This window comes from Pantherophis guttatus, chromosome 2 (assembly GCF_059756535.1).
Source record: "Pantherophis guttatus breed Tessera chromosome 2, ASM5975653v1, whole genome shotgun sequence".
NCBI lineage: Eukaryota > Metazoa > Chordata > Lepidosauria > Squamata > Colubridae > Pantherophis > Pantherophis guttatus.
In genome coordinates, this window is record NC_142064.1 from 238,880,715 (window position 1) to 238,899,332 (window position 18,618).

The following is an 18,618-nucleotide window of genomic DNA, read 5'->3' on the forward strand; positions in this document are numbered from 1 at the left end:
TCTCATGCTCTTCCTCTGTTTCTTATCCCATTTGTAGTTATTCTATCTAGTCGGAAGATCAGTGATCAAAAGGTGGAAAAGAAAAAAAGTAGAATTGTCGTTTTTATTCAGGAACAGTTTCATATTGTTGGGTCATATCATCCCATAAGATCCTTTCAAATGAACTCTTTTTAAAATAGATGATAAAATCAGATGTCAGTCTGAGCAGTATTGATGCTCTCTGAATTTGGCTGCTTTCTTGCAGATGTTTCATTTACCCAAACTAGGTAACATCATAAGTGCACTTTTACCTAGTTTGTTACCTAATGTAATGTCTGCAAGAAAACAGCCAAGCTCAAAGAGCACCAGGGAGTCCTCATTTCAACCCTGAACTACAAATATTCTCCTTTATGGATGTTCAGGTTCTATACAATTTCCATGGAACTTCTGTGACAGTCTATATTTTCATATGTGTGCGTGTCTTTGGCTTTAAAAAAGAATTGTTGGTGGTTTAGAAAGGAACTTCTTGAGATTATACAACTTCTAGTATTTGGTGAAAACAGGTGTGTTGTAAAGGTAAAGGTTCCCCTCACACATATGTGCTAGTCGTTCCTGACTCTAGGGGGTGGTGCTCATCTCCATTTCAAAGCCGAAGAGCCAGCACTGTCCAAAGATGTCTCTGTGGTTATGTGGCTGGCATGACTAAACGCCAAAGGCACACGGAATGCTGTTACCTTCCCACAGCGTGGTCCCAGACCCCAAAGGTGGTCCCTATTTTTCTACTTGCATTTTTTACGTGCTTTCGAATTACTAGGTTGGCAGAAGCTGGGGACAAGTAACGGGAGCGCACCTCATTACGCAGCACTAGGGATTTGAACCATTGAACTGCCGACCTTTCGATCGACAAGTTCAGCATCTTAGCCACTGAGCCACTGTGTCCCTAGGTGTGTTGTATCCTTATGGAAAAAGACAGTTCGGACAATGTTAATCAGATAAGGATGCGGAAACAAATGGTCTTTGATTTATTTTTTAATTAGAATCATTTTTTTCAGGATGTGACAAAATATAAGTTTGCAGTCCTACATACTGTATATATAGACTATATACTGTAAACACCCTAGGTGAAGTCAAGCATCAATCATATTGTTGCCTGGACATGGATGTCTTTATGTAGTCACTAGCATATATGCTCGGTTGAAGGAAATTTCTGCCTTTAACTTCTCTCTATCAGACACATGCTAACTAGTAAGTGAATTAGAGGCTTAAACAAAGTTGAGAAAGCACATAGGACATGATTTTTGGAATGTGGCCCAAGTGATATTGTACCAAAAAGATGTGCAGAGGTAGATGGATTCAGGTCCTGAGAAAAATGTAAAATTCCAAATTGCTTACTCAGAGATGACTCTGAGTCTTTGTACAGGTAGTTGCCGACTTCTGACTGGACTAAAAAAAAAAGTTACTAATGACCCGTCCTTGAAAATTTGATTGCTTCACCACCCTGTGAACATGTGGTTGGCAACCAGCTTGCATTTATGACCAGTGGTCAGTGTCTCGTGGTCATATGATCAGCAAAAAAAAAAAAGGTCCATTGGAAAAGCTGGATTCAGACTTATGATCTTGTGATTCATTTAATGACCACAGCCACTTGCTTAGTGGCTGTCATAAAAGCAGTAATAAAATTGAGCCCAGTCATGTGAGCAACTACCGTTACTTAATGACCAAAGTTCCTGGTTCAAATGTGGTTGTAAGTCAAGAACTGCCTGTAATGCATTATTGTTTCAGTTATTATTTTGTTATATGTCTGTACTGTCTTAACAGAACAGAACAGAACAGAACAGAACAGAACAGAATAACAGAGTTGGAAGGCACCTTGGAGGGCTTCTAGTCCAACTCCCTGCTTAGGCAGGAAACCCTATACCATTTCAGACAAATGGTTGTCCAATCTCTTCTTAAAAACTTCTAGTGTTGGGAGCATTTACAACTTCTGGAGGCAAGTTGTTCTACTGATTAGTTGTTCTAACTGTCAGAAAATTTCTCCTTAGTTCTAAATTGCTTCTCTCCTTGATTAGTTTCCACCCATTGCTTCTTTCTCCTACCCTCAGGTGCTTTGGAGAATAGCTTGACTCCCTCTTCTTTATGGCAGCTTCTGAGATATTGGAACACTGCTATCATGCCCCCCCTAGTCCTTCTTTTCATTAAACTAGACATACCCAATTTCAGCAACTGTTCTTTATATGTTTTATCCTCTAGTCACCTAATCATCTTTGTTGCTCTTCTTGAAAGTGCATAATAACTTAAAGTACTACTAATATTTGCTTTGTGACATTGTCACTAGAACAAAAGAGAGAGAAGAGAACACATTCCAGAAAAGAATTTCACAGTGCACTTTTATCCTTTTTTATATGGCTGCGCTGAGGGATTTTTTTTTCTGTAATGCTATCCTTCTGTAGTCTTTGTCCAGATCTGGGTCAGTTTTGAATATGCCTTTTCTTTTGCCAGTTTTTGCTCTTCCCTAAATATGATTCAGGTCTGTTCTGTTATCAGAGAGTTACCTTCCTGATGTTCAGATGGAAGACTCAAGTCTCTTTACATAATTTCTTTCCAGTATTCTCTTGAGTTGAGAAAACAACAACAACAACCAGAAGCCATATTTGTACTAATTTTAAAATTGCTTTACAGGTGCTACACATCTGTATAAGCATCAGAAGTTTTACAGTTTATCTGAAGAGTAAATAAGCAGATGGCCTCCATGTTTTTGAATTCAACTGTTAGATATTGCTCTATAGAGTTGATCTTCCTAATAGAGAACTGAAGAGATCATTCAAATTGAATGCCCATCCATGGATCTCTCAAAGCAGGTGCTTCATTGTAAAGTTAACGAAAAAGTTAAAACTTTCCTGGTTGGACTTATTTTTCTTTGCAATAACAAAAAATGAGTATACCACCCAAGATGACCATTCTCTTCCAAGTAACAGATTCCAATTTGAGAGAAAAATCAGGACTGGCAAAGAACAGTTAACAGATTTATATAGAGCAGGACAAAATCAATAGTAAGACTCAACATTTTTCAGAATTCAAAAGAAAGAAGCTGAAAAAGAAGAATATTTGTAGCTCAGAGTTGAAATGAGGGGCCGTTGGTGCTTTCTGAGCTTAGTTGTTTTCTTGCACATGTTTCATTACCCAAAGTAAGTAACATCAGCACCAGACTAATACTGATGATGTTACCTAGTTTGAGCAAGAAAACAGCCAAGCGCAGAAAACACCAAAGACCCCTCAAAGAGGCAGAAATAGGATAATGGAAAAATTGGCCCAGAGAAGTCTTTGTAGCCCCAGCAGAGTCTTTTACAACTCAATAAGAGTTCGTGCTAATAGTATTAGGATTTGGCTCAACTCCCAAATCCAAGGCTGAAGCTTAGGAATCTCTAAGAATGTTATTTATATACACCTCATGACACATTTTCCTAGAAGAGATTACTTTTATACTTTGCAAATATTCTCAGACTTTTCAGTGACAATTTTTTTTACCCATTAATATTGGCTCCTCTGGTTTCTATAATACATTTAACGTGGTATCAAAGAAATAGTCAATATTCAACGCTTCTTATGTTTAGATATTTATTGATGTTAAGAAACAGTTCAGTTAATGCGTAAGATCGTTGCAAAGTGTTTGTGCTTATGTTTCATTCATGAAGGGATGGCCCAAATCTATCACTTATCTGAATCTGCTATGTCTTTAAACAGTTCGTGTCAGCTTAAACACTTGTCCTGATCAATCACGGCAGAGATAGAGAGTTAGAGTGGTGTAAATGGTAGGATTGAAATAGGAGAATAAGAAGGGAACCTGGACAGGTATAATTTGAATTAGTATTGGCATATATGAAAGTGAGCATGCTTGTGTATATAAAGCATCCTCTCCAGTGCATTATCAACTGATGGTCTGCCATACTGATACTAGAAAACTTTTATTTTGATAGGAATGGTATAAACTTTATTTTCGAGCATACCTCTTGAAATGCGCTCCAAAAAAATATGGAACTTCCCTAAATTTGCTTGTTTTCATTATGAACATTTAAAACTACCTTAATGTCTTGTTGAGCGCCAAAGAATTGAGGACTTTGAACTATGGTGCTGGAGAAGACTCCTGTGAGTCGCTTGGACTGCAATGGAGAAGAGCCTAATGCTGGGAAAGATTGAGGACAAAAGAAGAAGGGGACGTCAGAGAACAAGGTGGCTGGATGGAGTCACTGAAGTAGTCGGCGTGAGCTTAAATGGACTCCAGAGGATGGTAGAGGACATGAAAACCTGGATCCCATGAACATTGTCCATGGGGTCACGATGGGTAGGACACAACTTCGCAACTAACAACAACAATGTCTTGTTCCTATTGTTGGAAGGGGGTATCTATAGTGTCTGTTAAAAGTCATATGTATCCCTACTGTTATTTGACATTCTTTGGCTATGGTTTTTCTCCAAATTAATGTTATTGGTGACTGTGTTAAAGCTTTTTTTTTTAATGAAAATATTCAGTAGATGAATGGAAGTCATTCATTGGATAGTGAGATAGATAGCATGTACAATAAACAAACAAACAAATGCAGTCTGAACATTGAAGCATAAATCTATTGTATTATCCTGGAGCAGTGCCCCAAATTAAAGACTAGAGGGATGAAATTAAATTAGAGGCATGAAGAACCAGCAAATAAACTGTGCCTTAATAGTTTGAATTGTGGTGAAGACCATCCTTGTTCTATTTTAGAGACTGCAGTCCATATAATGATAAATTGGAATAAATATATACTAAAATCTGGAAGGTAGATTCTTCCAGGTCAGATGGAGAAACTACTGACAAAATCCTCAAATTCAGAATATAAACTCTGAAATGTACACATTTTGCTGAATTAATAACTTGGAACAGAGGAATAAAGAAGGAAATAGCCTACATTATTTCTGTTTCCTGTAATTCAAATCTAGTTAGCCTGGACACCTGCAACGTTACATTTCCTTTACCACTCCACCCTGAATACATTTCCCAAAATGAAATTGCTCAAAAAGGGAGAATGTCTTTACAATGATTCCCCCACTCCTCCAGAATTAACAGAAAAATTATTAAGGCTTCAAATATCCATACTAGAAAGACAAATGAGTGTTAAAAAGCCTTTAACTCACAATTTCCTTCAAACCCCAAACTCTGGTTTGAAACATTACAAGTCTGTGTTGAAAATTAATTATGACATACAAATTAGAATTCTTTTGTCATAATTCTGAAAAAAGTGTAGGTTTCTCCTAATGGGATTTGTCCAGAAGACATTGTATAAAATACATTTAAAATTATTTATGCTAGTATAAATACAATGTAAAACAACATCCCTAATCAAATAGAAAAACAAAGTTATAAAAAAGATTGAGCAAGTAGAGATACCATTACCACTTAAATTTCTGTGGCAAATAAAAAATGTTTTAACCTATTTCCAAAAAGAGATATAATTGGGAGTAGATTTAAAAATAAATACTACTAGTAATTTTGAAATAGGCAAAGAAGCAATTGGTGTTTTTGGTAATAGTGTGCTGAAATCTGATTTTCAATTTTCAGACCATTTTTCTTTATAAAAAGTGGTTCTGTTTTTCTACTTCTTTCACAAAATATTATATAAATTCTTCTAATAACATTCTTTGTCACAAGCTGCCTTGCTATTATTGTTTCCTTCCTTCCTTCCTTCCTTCCTTCCTTCCTTCCTTCCTTCCTTCCTTCCTTCCTTCCTTCCTTCCTTCCTTTCTGTTATACATCTCTTCATTATTCTGTAGCCTCCCTTATTACAGTGCTATTTCCTGATCAAGGGAAGGAAGTTGATTCAGGCCACGAATGCAGTAGCGTGTTGGAAACATGATTGTACAATAAAGAGCAGGACATTCTAAGGCAGCACTTGGACACGTCATAAATATCTCTGATGAGAATTTTGCCAAAATCTTCTTTTTTAAAAAGAAGATTTTTTCTCCCTTCATCTAGTTGAAAATAATTGAAAAAAAGTGCAAAAAAATAATAATAACCCAACTTTAATCTTTATCAGGTTGGGATTCTTTTTGGATTAAATTCACTGCAGGACTGCATAAGCCCCCACCCATCAAATAAGGGCTTATGGGTTATCTGGCCCCTGAATTTTATAGAGCTCTGAAAGATGGTATCAAGCTCACACTTGCCATTTCTGTTACAAAAAAAGTTGCATCTGGCATTTTTTAATTAATTTTACTTTGCCATTCAAGAGTACCTAGTAAATGAAAACTGTAAAACTGCAGTGCAACACTAAAGGACTGTAAAAATGCCAAAGACAACTTGTTCTCTTCCAAAAATGAAATTTATTGAAAGCAATCTTGTCTGTGCCAAAGTTCTTTTTCCTTTTAGTAGATGAGCAACTATAAATCATAAAAACACAATCTGAAATATTGAAAACAAAAACAACAACAATAACTTGTCTTGCCATTTTATGGTTAAATTAGTTTTTCTCATTCAGCTTCCAATCATTTCAGCCAAGTATATTTCTACCTCAGCTCCTGAAATAACATGTTTTGCTCCTGGAAAAGTTAAAAAAAAAAAAATCCATAAAAGATGAAATGAAATAAAGTTTTGTATTTACTCCTCCTTCCTTAACGGCATAGATTTTATTTCCTGACCGAATTTCATCTCATATCCTTAAAGGCACCACTGTGCCAGTTTTCAAAATAGGCATTCCTTTATTCATTCGTTTTCCATGTGTTTATTGCTTCATATTTTCTGGGCTAATGTTCACAAGAGCTATTAAATTTCACATGTAAAAAAATCTTCCTTGACTGTTTTCTTAACAAAATTCAGTTTGCACATCGTTGTTTCTTTTATATGTTTTGATTGTTCCCATCTCAAATAGATTGCATGATATAGGAAGTAGAATGAACTGCACCCATCCATTCCAATTCTGTAGAAAATATTTTAAGGAACTTGTCAATTTTTATCATTTAGTGTTAGGTTTCTGAACGATAAAAGCCAAACATTGTACCAAAATTTCACTGAATCATAAGGTTGAAAAGATTTTTAGAAATCTAGTTCAACCTTCTGCAGAGCAAGAATCCTCAGACAATGGCTCTCCAATTTTTGTTTTGAAAAACCACAACTTCAGGAAGCAGACTATTTCTGGTCAGATATTGCTTTTTATTTCAAATTTGAATTTCTCGCTAAAGATTTCATCCATCATCTTGTCCTATCCCCAGCCAGTGCAGATAATAAATCTATACTGTTTTATTTATTTATTTATTTATTTATTCAATTTATATACCGCCCTTCTCCTAGTGGACTCAGGGCGGTGCACAGCCAAAACTAAAATACATAACAATACAAAATTTAAAATTAATTAAAAGAATTATATACTTTGGCCCGAATTAAAACAGTACGAATTAAAACCCATTAACAAATTAAAACTAAACAATTAATAACCATTAAAAACTAAAAAAGGGGGGCGGGGTTCACGCCAGCCCTGCTTGCTGGAAAAGAAGAGTTTTCAGGGCTCGGCGAAAGACCCGAAGATCCAATATCCTTCTTATCTCCGGGGGCAAATCGTTCCAGAGGGCGGGGGCTGCCACAGAGAAGGCCCTCCCCCTGGGGGTCGCCAGCCGACATTGCCTGGCCGACGGCACCCTGAGGAGTCCCTCTCTGTGGGAGCGTACTGGACGGTGGGAGGCTATCGGCGGCAGAAGGCGGTCCCGCAAGTACCCAGGTCCTATGCCATGGAGCGCTTTAAAGATGGTAACCAACACCTTGAAGCGCACCCGGAAGACCACTGGAAGCCAATGCAGCTCACGCAGGAGAGGTGTCACATGGGAGCGACCCTTCGCTCCCATAATCCCCCGCGCGGCCACATTCTGCACCAGTTGGAGCCTCCAGGTACTCCTCAAGGGGAGCCCCATGTAGAGAGCATTGCAGTAGTCCAGGCGGGAAGTGACGAGTGCCTGAGTGACTGTGCGTAAGGAATCCCGATCCAGAAAGGGACGCAACTGGCGAATCAGGCGGGCCTAATAAAAAGCCCCCCTGGCTACGGCCGTCATATGCTCTTCTAAAGACAGCCGTGCATCCGTGCAGGAGGACGCCCAAGTTGCGAGCCCTATCCGTGGGGGCCAATAACTCGCCCCCAATAGCCAGCGATGGTTTTGTCCTGTGACATCCCTTCATATTGGAACACTGCAGCCACGTCTCCATTTAATCTTCTCTTCTTCTGACCAAACATACATAGTTCCTTTAGCTGATTTTCATAGGATTTGGCCTCCAAATTTTTTCTATCACTACCTTTGTAGCATTCTTTTCTGCATTCTTTCCAATATTATCCTTGTATTGCGGCCAATAGAACTAGAGACTGTATTCCAGTTGAAGTGTGACTAGTGTACATACAGCAGACTAAGAAGGAGCACTGCTGACTCCTTCTTTTAATCTGTGGTTTACCAGAACTTTACGAGTACCACTGCACTTGTACTGGAGATCTGTCAGTGCATCAGACATATCTAAGTGTAGTACCCTACATTTATCACCGTTGAACTGCATTTTGTTGGAAAGGGCCATTGGCTTTTTCCAACAAACTATCAAAATTTAACTTTCCAACAAAGTTTCTCGAAGATCCTATCAAATCTTGTGCCCGGATTCTTAGGTGATAGCATTCCCTGCACCCCAGCTTTATGTCATCTACAAATTTGATGAGATCCATTTTATCCCTTCATCTTCTAAGTCATTAAATAAAAATGTTGATGTGCAATAGATCTGGTATATAACTCTGAGATTCCTCACTGCATAGCTCTCTCCATGTAGTCATAGATCCATGAAGACTCACATGTGGTATACAGCTTGTCAACCAACTGCAAAACCGATGTGGTAATGGGACTACATGGTTCCATTTATTAAGAAGGAGGCTATGGTCATCTTTATCAAATGCCTTACTGAAGTCCAGGTGCATTCATTGACATTTCCCTCATCCCCCCTCCCCCCCCCAAAAAAGCAGTAAGATTTGTTTGGTACAGACTCTTTTTAAGAAAACCATGCTGGTTTCTAGTAAATATGCTTCCTCAAACCTCAGTTCAAATGTTAAATCTCCAGAGAGTGCATTCATAACCCTAAGCAATCAAGTTACATTCTTTTTGATTGACAGCTAATGATCTCAGAAATTGGACAGCTCTTTGACTTTGGATATGGTGGCTCTTCCCAGAAGGATCAAGATTCAGCCCTAGTGGAGTCTTGCTTGCTTGCTTGCTTTATTTATTAATTAAAGATTTTAAACTGCCCAACAGTGAAAACTATCTATGCAGTTTACAGTAACTGTAAAAAGTACAATTCAAGTTAAGGAAATATACCATAAAAGCAGGAATAAGTGTTCTTGCTGAATAACAAAGGTGTGACAAAGATGAGAGATATTCTCATAGGTCTATTGAGCTGAAGTTGAAACTATATTTCAAGATCAGTATAGATACAGAAATTGTGATAAAGAACATTACAGGCGCTTCAGGATGTCAGACAATGAATCCTGAACTAGCTGTTAATTCAGAATATTTATTTAATTAATTCAAGTACTTTTATTTGCTGAGGCATCTATGCTGCTCTTGTTCAGCAGAACTTTAGTTGCTTTCTGATTTCTGTCTTCTTGCATTGAGGGAAAACACAGTGATGTTGAGTTTTGAATTTTCCCTCTGGTAATGAACTTGGAACAGAGGAAAGAAGCAAATGAACAGCAGCTAGGTTTTAAATCTTAGCAGCCTTGACAGGTCCATATACCCAAAGATAGTTCTCAAAGAGAAATAAACATTTTAGGAGCATCAGAAAGTGGCGAATAAAAGCAGAGAAATTTTATACATTTCTTTTTTGTCCTTTGGGCACTACTGGTTTTCATCAGCTTACTTTCCCACTGATCACTTTAAGAATCTGCTATTGCATAATGGTTCAGGTGTTGGACTAAGACTAAGGAAAGTCAGATTCAAATCCACCTGTGGGTAGTCTTTGACTTATACTCATTTGTTTAAAGACCATTCAAAGTTACAATGGCATTGAACAAAGTAACTTATGACCATTTGTCACACTTACGACTGTTGCAGCATCCCCATGCTCATATGATCAAAATTCAGGCACTTGGCATTTGACATTTATTTATGATAGTTGCAGTGCCCTGGGATCATGCGATCATCCTTCTGACAAAGTCAATGTGGAAGCCAAATTCACTTAACAACGGTGTTTCTAATTTACCAACTGCAGTGATTCACTTAACAACCATGGCAAGAAAGGCCATAACATGGGTCAAAATTTATTTAACAACTGTCTTGCTTAGCAACAGAATTGTTGGGCTCAATAGTGGTCATAAATCGAAGATTACCTGTATAACCATGGAAGCTGACAGGGGAACTTGGCTAGTTCAGCCCCCTGATCATCTTTGTTGCTCTTCTCTGTACTCTTTCTAGAGTCTCAACATCTTTTTTACAATCTTTTCATAATTAGTCTGAATATATGAAGATTTAATTCCATCGGATAGGTTTCCCAAATAACTATGTCCATTAAATTTAATGTCCTCTTTAAAGTTTTATCTGGAATAAAATTAATTTTGTGCCTTCTCAATATCCTGCTCAAGCAAAGCCTACATTCTAAATTGTTAAGAGGGAGGGATTTCCACGTCATAATTGAACATTAGTAATTCCAGTCATCCCCTGTACAGATGGTGACAGGCACATTCTCATTCACGATAGAGAGGTTAATACTCTGAGTTGCGGGATGAATTATTTATTGTATCCCATAAGCAAATATACGATATATACACTTTTTGCTTTAATCTACTACTTAGTTGGATTACTAATGTCTATCTTGTTATATCTTTCAATGGAAAGATTATCCCCATGATAAAATTGATAAGATTTTAGTCTGGGGAATAAATAATATTAGAGAATGCTTCATTTTAATATTTAACCAGGGCAATGTAACTTTATTGTTGAGGAGTACTCAGGACAAATATAATGGGGTGAGCAGCTTGCAAACCTATATGCAATACATTTGGGAAATTGCTGGATGAAATCTTCAACCCACAACTGTCCAGTTCCCTCTCAGATCACTAGGGAGAGCCTGTTCAATATACTGTCATCCTTTCACTTTTATTCTAGAGAATATCTCTCCCTTCGCTGGAAGTAAGTGAAAAATGCCATGTGCCTCTCCTTTTTAGTGTCTATAGAGTTTACCAGGGCAATTACGCTGTATAAAAGGAAAAATTCTCTGCCAGAATGAGAATGCGGACTCTAGAAGAGGTTGCAAAGCTTTAATTATGCAGATTAAAGCTAATAAACTAAATGAAAGTTGAACACAAGGGAGAACGGAGGAAATGCAGACTCTTAAGTCAATATCTTCTTTTCAAGCAGTCCTGTACACCAATTTTCCAACTTCTTTTTCACATCCCCAAACCCCCACCCACCCACCATGCTCATTATGATTGTGACAAGTAGAATGGTATCATTATTAACTTCTGAAAGGGAAGGGAATAAGGAAAGGGAAGGCACTAGCATAAAAACATAAAATACATTTATTTGGGGGATTAATAAATAGGATATGATTTCAACAAGTAACTTCCAGTTTCCGCTGCTTCTTCTGGTGCTTGCCAGAACATTCTCCATAGTCTTAAGATTTATTTGAGAGAGATATTGAGGTAAAAAGGGAGGTGTTTTTTTTTAATTGAGGTCGTCAATTAAAGTTGCATCACCTTCATTAATTTCCTGTAAGAAATTCTGCCTTACTATCTTGGTGTTCTCGTAATGAATATATATTCAGACCATGTCTAGAACTGGATCCCACTTCAGTGATAAAGCACCTAGTGTGCAGATAGAAGTTCATACATTCAGCTCCTGGCATCTATAGATAAAGGTGACAGATGATGTGAAATGCTGCAGAGTTGATTATGCTGCTGCTAAGCTAGATATACAATTGTGGCTTGATTGGAAAGAGTGAAATAGTTATTATTTTGTAGTTCCTTTATATATTTTCAATATTGACTAGTCGCAATTACTCAACCACTGGTATCAGAATATGGGTTGAACCTCAAATCAATGTGTCTTGCCATAGTTCAAGCAGTAACTCCTTAGAGGGAACAAAGACATCAATTTGATTGCAGTGTACAATATTTGACCTCTAAATTTAAGCTAGCGGGGCTTCTGCTTCATCTTTGAATGTTTGTTGTGTTATAACTTTTAAGTAGTTGCACTAACTTAAAACCACCTCAATAAGTATATTAGTATTTTGTTTTTAAAACGTGAAAGCTAAAATGCAGATGAGCTGTTGACGTCATCTAATCACTAGAAAATTGCTGCAGAGAAGAAAAAAAAATAGAAGCTGGATATTGGCATCAAAATGTCCACCTGAGCCTTCTTTGCATGCTTGGCTGACACTGGATCTCCATTTTCTTTTATGGCAATAAAGGTGCAGGTGCTCCACAAGCAACTGTGAATTCTCAGAAGAAATCAGCAATCGTAGCATTTAAATTAAGAAATAGTTTCCTGCAAGAGTGCTTGTCTTTTGTTCAGCTGAGAAGATGTGCCTATTTTCTGGACTTTTGAATTCAACTGTGTCTTTCTGTGTTTGTATCAGTCAAATTTGTTCCAGGCATATCATATGTGTATTTCATTAAAAAAAAATGATTTATACAGCCACCCTCTTGTCACAATTCTGGGTAGCTAGCATCAAATAAAAATTTGTTATGGCATATCTGAGAGCAATCAACCATAACACTGTCACATGGCCATGATTTTCTACATTTTATGCCGGTTTCTGGTATTTTGATCTGGTTTCTGGCAATGCCTATTGGATAAATTGATTTGCTTAATGATTGCTGCAGTTACTTAAGGACTGCCGCATTCACTTATTGACCCCTTAATTTCCCCTTTGAAAAAAGTCATAAAATCGGGCGCAGTCACATGGTTACCTGCTTAATTACTACAATGATTTAACGACCATAATTCCAGGCTCAATTTACAGTGGTCAGTCAAGGACTACCTATACAAAGCGATTTGCTCAGGAACCGTAGTTTGTTTGTGACTTGGGCCTAGAAATGGCCCATATCTTAGTGGAACATAAGAACAATATGTGGCTTTTTTTGTTTTTTTGTTTGATTGTTCTTTTTCTATGCAAATCTTTTAATATCTTGGGTTGCCTAAGCTTATTTTGAGGGACTTTTGTTCTCATTCTGTAATCAAGCAATCAACACTAAGGTCATTTCCTAGTTATTAAATGGTACCGGAATAAGTTTGGAACTATAAAAGTCCTTGCTACAAAACTCCCTTGTTTCAGGGAAATACATACGCAAAGGCTCAGGAGAGAGAATTGTATCTTTTGCTGTTCTTTTCAAAACTACTAAAGGATATGATCTGGAGGTAAGGACATTTATATGCAATTGTTTTGTTAAGTTCCATTAGTTTATTATTTTAGGGAGGTCTTAATTAAATAAGAAATATGATTTCACAATTAATAATTACAGAGAATAAAATCATACGTCAAAAGACGGCAAACTGGAAGTAAACATGCTTGATTTTCCTTAGACTGAAAGAATTGCTGAGGGAGGGAGGGAGATGCAATTAATCAGTTGCATGATAAGGCATTTGTTTACTCTAGATGCATTCATTCATTGATATTTGGAATGTTATTTATTTTGAGCCTACTATTCATTTCCTTTGCTACAAACACTGATTTTCCTGTCAAAATATTACATTTTAGAAACTGATAATAAGTCACAGTTTGTTTTGATTTCACAGGTAGGTTTCATTATGTACCTTACAATATTGGAACCTTTTCAGGAATCATTTTATTGAAAGCAAATAATTATATAGTGATCTCCCAAAGAAGGATAAACAGCAAATCATCGGCCTTTGTTGTTTGCCACCATTAAGAGTCTCATGAAAACTGCTTTTCCTCATTTCTGTCCCCTCTACTGCAGTTCTTGGTCTTAGAAGATACAACAAGGCCAGGTGTGGCGCTTCATTAGAAACCTTTTAGAAGAGATATTTAAGCGATTTCAAAATTTCAACCCTGTCAAATCCATTATTTATGTGTATATGTGGGTGGATAAGAGTGTGTGAAAGAGAGAGACAAAGGCAATCAAACCTTGTCAAATTGAAGCTTCTCTCGTGTGCATAAAAATCTTTTTTTTTTATCAGTAAGGAAAAGAAAATTATAAAATTCCTGTTAGGAAATCACAAATCCTTCAATGCATTTATTTAATAATTGTTATTTTTTTAAAAAAAATGTATTTTAGTCCAAAACATGTTGGACTTCCTTGGCATAATTTCCAAAGATAACTTCTGAGAGAAATCTAATATTTCCTAGCAAAATATTTGTAAACAGACCAAATAAACCTTACTAGTTCTTTGTAAAAAAAGAGCAAATTATCTAGCACCTAGGATACTGGAATTATCTCACTTTCAAATATCCCAACAGATTTGTCCAAATAATAGGGGCTATAATTACCATGAACTATTAATATAATTAGAACCCTCTAGTTAGAAGATGTAGAAACTTTCTGACACTTTCATTGGAAGATGCCTAGGAATAAAGTTAATAAATACTTTCTGCTAGTCCTGTATTTCTTGTTCATGATGTCAATTTATGTGGAGACGGGTGAAAAATTTAATTGCAAAGCTGAGAATAGACCTAGGTTCCCTGAATATTTAAGCTATTTTATAACCAAGCAGAGGCAATATTTCTGTTCTGTTACTATAGGAATTATCCAATCTCTTGAGATTACCCAAGAGATACAAATATAACTCTTTGGAACAAAACATGCTTGGGAGCATTTTACTTGTAACTATGGTTTGTAGTGCAGATATCACTGGATGGGATATATGTGCTATATACAGCTCTAAATAATTCCCAGAATTAATGCCATGTTAATCAGATGCACACCAAGTATTTTAGTGGGTCTTGTGCAAATGACCAAGAGCTTCATTAAGTTCAAAGTACAGAAGAGTTTATTGCTGCTACCTATACCCAAGAATTTAGTGAACTAACGGTCGGTGTTAAAGTGGCTCTAAGAAAGGGCCAGTGGTACTCACAAGGGGCTGGACTTGCATCTCTTGTCTATGGAGATTCTCAGTCATCCAGGTCATGGTTGTCCTAAAGATGCTTTTTCAAGAGGCAACTGGACTTTTTGGTTTTTCTTTGAAGACGTTTCACTTCTATCCAAGAGGTGAAGAAGCTTCTTGGATGAGAAGCAAAACGTCTTCAAAGAAAAACCAGAAAGTCCAGTTGCCTCTTGAAAAAGCACCTTTGGGACACTTGCATCTCTTATGGCAACGGATTGACTCTAAACTCATGATATGTTTTACTCCACCTTCCAGTGCAGACTGTTTACAAGCTCTGTGTTAAGAAGCATTTTATGAACTGCTCTCTGTCAGTTTTCTAAATACATTCTTACAGCTGTTCAGAATTGTTTATATATACACACACAAACAAATATGCTATTTACATATATATAAAATAGAAAAATAGAAAAAACATTACAAAACTCATCAACTCTCTTTTTATTTATGTGCTTCTGAACAATGGCATTCCTGTGTTTCTTATTCCTATATATTCTTATATATTTCATTCACACACACACACACACACACACACACATTCATACATACATAACACCGGTATGAATGAAAGGGAAGATGTGATGTGATGCAAGTTGAACTCCGTATGTATATTTCACATGCTATGCAACGTGTTATGCCAATGATTCTCTTTTGTTTCAAAAAAACCATTCTGTTACATAAGGCCTTAAAAAGAAACACAGAAATGTCATTGTTCAAATAAAAAGAGAGTTGATAATACTTGTAATATTTTTTTCTTTGTCTATTTCCATATTTTACTGACATACTGCGATACAAACTGATATATACAAAATATATCTTTGTATTTATTGTGTGGGTTACTAGCAGCGGTGGGTTTCAAATTCTTTTACTACCGGTTCTGTGGGCGTGGCTTGGTGGGCGTGGCAGGAGAAGGATATTGTAAAATCTCCATTCCCACCCCACTCCAGGGGAAGGATACTGCAAAATCCCCATTTCCTCCCAATCAGCTGGGACTCTGGAGGCAGAGAATAGATGGCGGCAGGGCCAGTCAGAGTTGGTATTTACCGGTTCTCCGAACTACTCAGAATTCCTGCTACTAGTTCTCCAGAACTGGTCAGAACCTGCTGAAACCCACCTCTGGTTACTACTTTAATGACAAAGAAAAGGATCTAAAGCAGATAGAAACTCAAGAAAGAGATATGATGGTCCTACAGTATTTATTGGGAGATTTGTTTGGCGCTCTCTGGTGCTGGACATTGTGATCTGCCTGTGACTAGCTGCTATCTTCATTCAAGAAACCCATCTATCTGATTTCCCCAATCATGAAATATATTACAAGTTTTTTTAAAAAATATATGTAGCATAGTCACTAGAAGTAAAATAAAATTATGCAGAAGCAGCAAGTATATGCATGTATGCATTATTCGTAGCACTGCCTTTGAATCATCTTGGTGCAGAAATTGTTCCAGGGATCTTCAGTATTTGCGTAAACATTTTATTTTTATTTGTTTTGTTTTGCCACCTCAGCTACAGAAACCAGCTCGTTGCTTTTTTTCTCGGCCTGTTCAAAAACTCCCAAATTCTTCCAACATATTATAACTGAAAAATACTGAATCAAACTACAATTTCACTGGATAGTTTTGAAACCATCCCAAAATAACTCACAGATCAGGCCAGAGTGAATACTTCTCAGCCAAAATAACTGTGGAAAACCTCATCCCAAAGGAATTAAGTTTCAGTTGCTCTTCACAGAAAGCTGCTAGCACTGGAGAGAGATACCAGTGGTCCAGCAGAAGACAAAGCTCACCCAGTTTTCCTACTTGTAGCTCATTTTAATTATGATTCACCAACCATCCCACCCAAGATATTTTCACATTTGGTTTCAGAGACGTCTGGCTTGACCACAATTAAATAAACCTGTGCCTGATTTTGTTTTGATATCTACACTGAGCTAAGGGTAGTTTGGGAAAAAGGCTAGAAAAGGTGGCAAGGAGCAAGCCATCATTTGCCTTCTGGTACTTGTATCTGGCCACACTACACTCATGACCATTTATGATCAAGCATTCAATATCTCAAATGTGCCCAACGACAGGGCCCACCCAGTACCTGTGATTAAAGAGGTGTTATTTCATTACAGGGGTGTTAGGCAATGGCTAGGTAATGAATTAGGAGAAGAGAAACGAATCTTGACTATCAGAGTCTACCAGAACGAACCTATTGACTCCAAGAACCGAACTTTTTCATTGGGCTGCTATAAGGAACTCATTCTGCTGTTGGTGCAGGGTTTTTTTTTTGTTGGAAAAAAATTGCAAGATAAAGCGCCAACTCCTTTTCCTGGTATTATTTCCTTTGGGGACTCAATCCACCTCAATCTGAGAAAATGTTGTTTTATGTTGCTCATGGAAACTTGATCCCTTGCCAAAGATGGCCTTCGCCAGGGCTGCCGAGAGGATTATTAAGTGCTGGAACAAGACTAATATGGGCCCCCTCACCTACACATGGACACATAAATCAATAATGTCATAATTGTACATTTATTAATTACATTCAAACATACTTGCAAATATATTAAAAAGAGGACAGGTACTTCTGTAAAAGTTAATAAAAACAATAATACACATTAGTATATAAACAATAATGAAACAATATACATAAGCAATGAGTTTAATACTAGATTGATTACAAGCTCATAACCATTATTATAGTTGACATGTAATGGCATTTATATTCTGCTAAACAAAGGTGTTTTCCTAGCCTTTTTCCTGGCAAAATTGCAAATCACATCATCAAAATCAATTGTTTTTGCAAAATTTTCCCCTTCATGGGCCCCCTTTGAGCTCCATGGGCCCCAGAATAATGTATCGGCTGTACCCCCCTCTCCTCAGGCCTGGCCTTTACCATAGACAAGTGGGCATTTACTCTGAGCACCAAGCCAAGTGGCTGTATTGTTGTTGTTGTTGTTGGTTGCATGGTCAGCCTGATATTTGGACTGGTATTAGCATTTTTGTTCTTGTATCGAGTCTTTTCCAAGGACCTGGGATAGGCAGATGTGGATGTTTGATGGTGTTAAAGCTATTGTTGCAGGATGTAAGCTGTTTCAAATAAAGCTGCCTTTCATAATTGACTGATGGTGATTTTGCCAATGCCGATGATGTTCAAGTGGTACTCCAGATGTTTTGGGATTGCACCCAATATACTTATTATTATTGGTATTATCTTTGCTTTCTTTGGCCACAGCCATTCTACTTCCAGATCTTTGTATTTTGTCATTTTCTCCAGTCCTTTCTCTTCTAATCTGCTATCTCCAGATACACCCTTGTCCACTATCCAGACTTCTTTTCTTTCTTATCAACTGTTAAATTGTTAAAGCTGGAATGTGATGTGGTAGGTGCTGGTCTGTTGAACTCTAAATTTATCTTCTTCATTCTCTATTACTTTGTCTAGTTCACAGGTGTCAAACTTGATCGCGTCATGTGATATATTGTGACGTATTGCAATGTTTTTTACCTTTGCGGATCCAGGGTGGGCATGGCCTGCGTGTGATGCATCCAGCCCACGGGCCAC

At 37.2% G+C, this 18,618-nt stretch overlaps 1 protein-coding gene across 2 annotated transcripts in view; it reads left to right on the forward strand.

Annotated features, from left to right (window-relative positions):
• FRMD4B (FERM domain containing 4B) overlaps window positions 1-18,618 on the forward strand; it is a 253,347-nt gene that overhangs the window by 87,957 nt on the left and 146,772 nt on the right. The window lies entirely within an intron of this gene.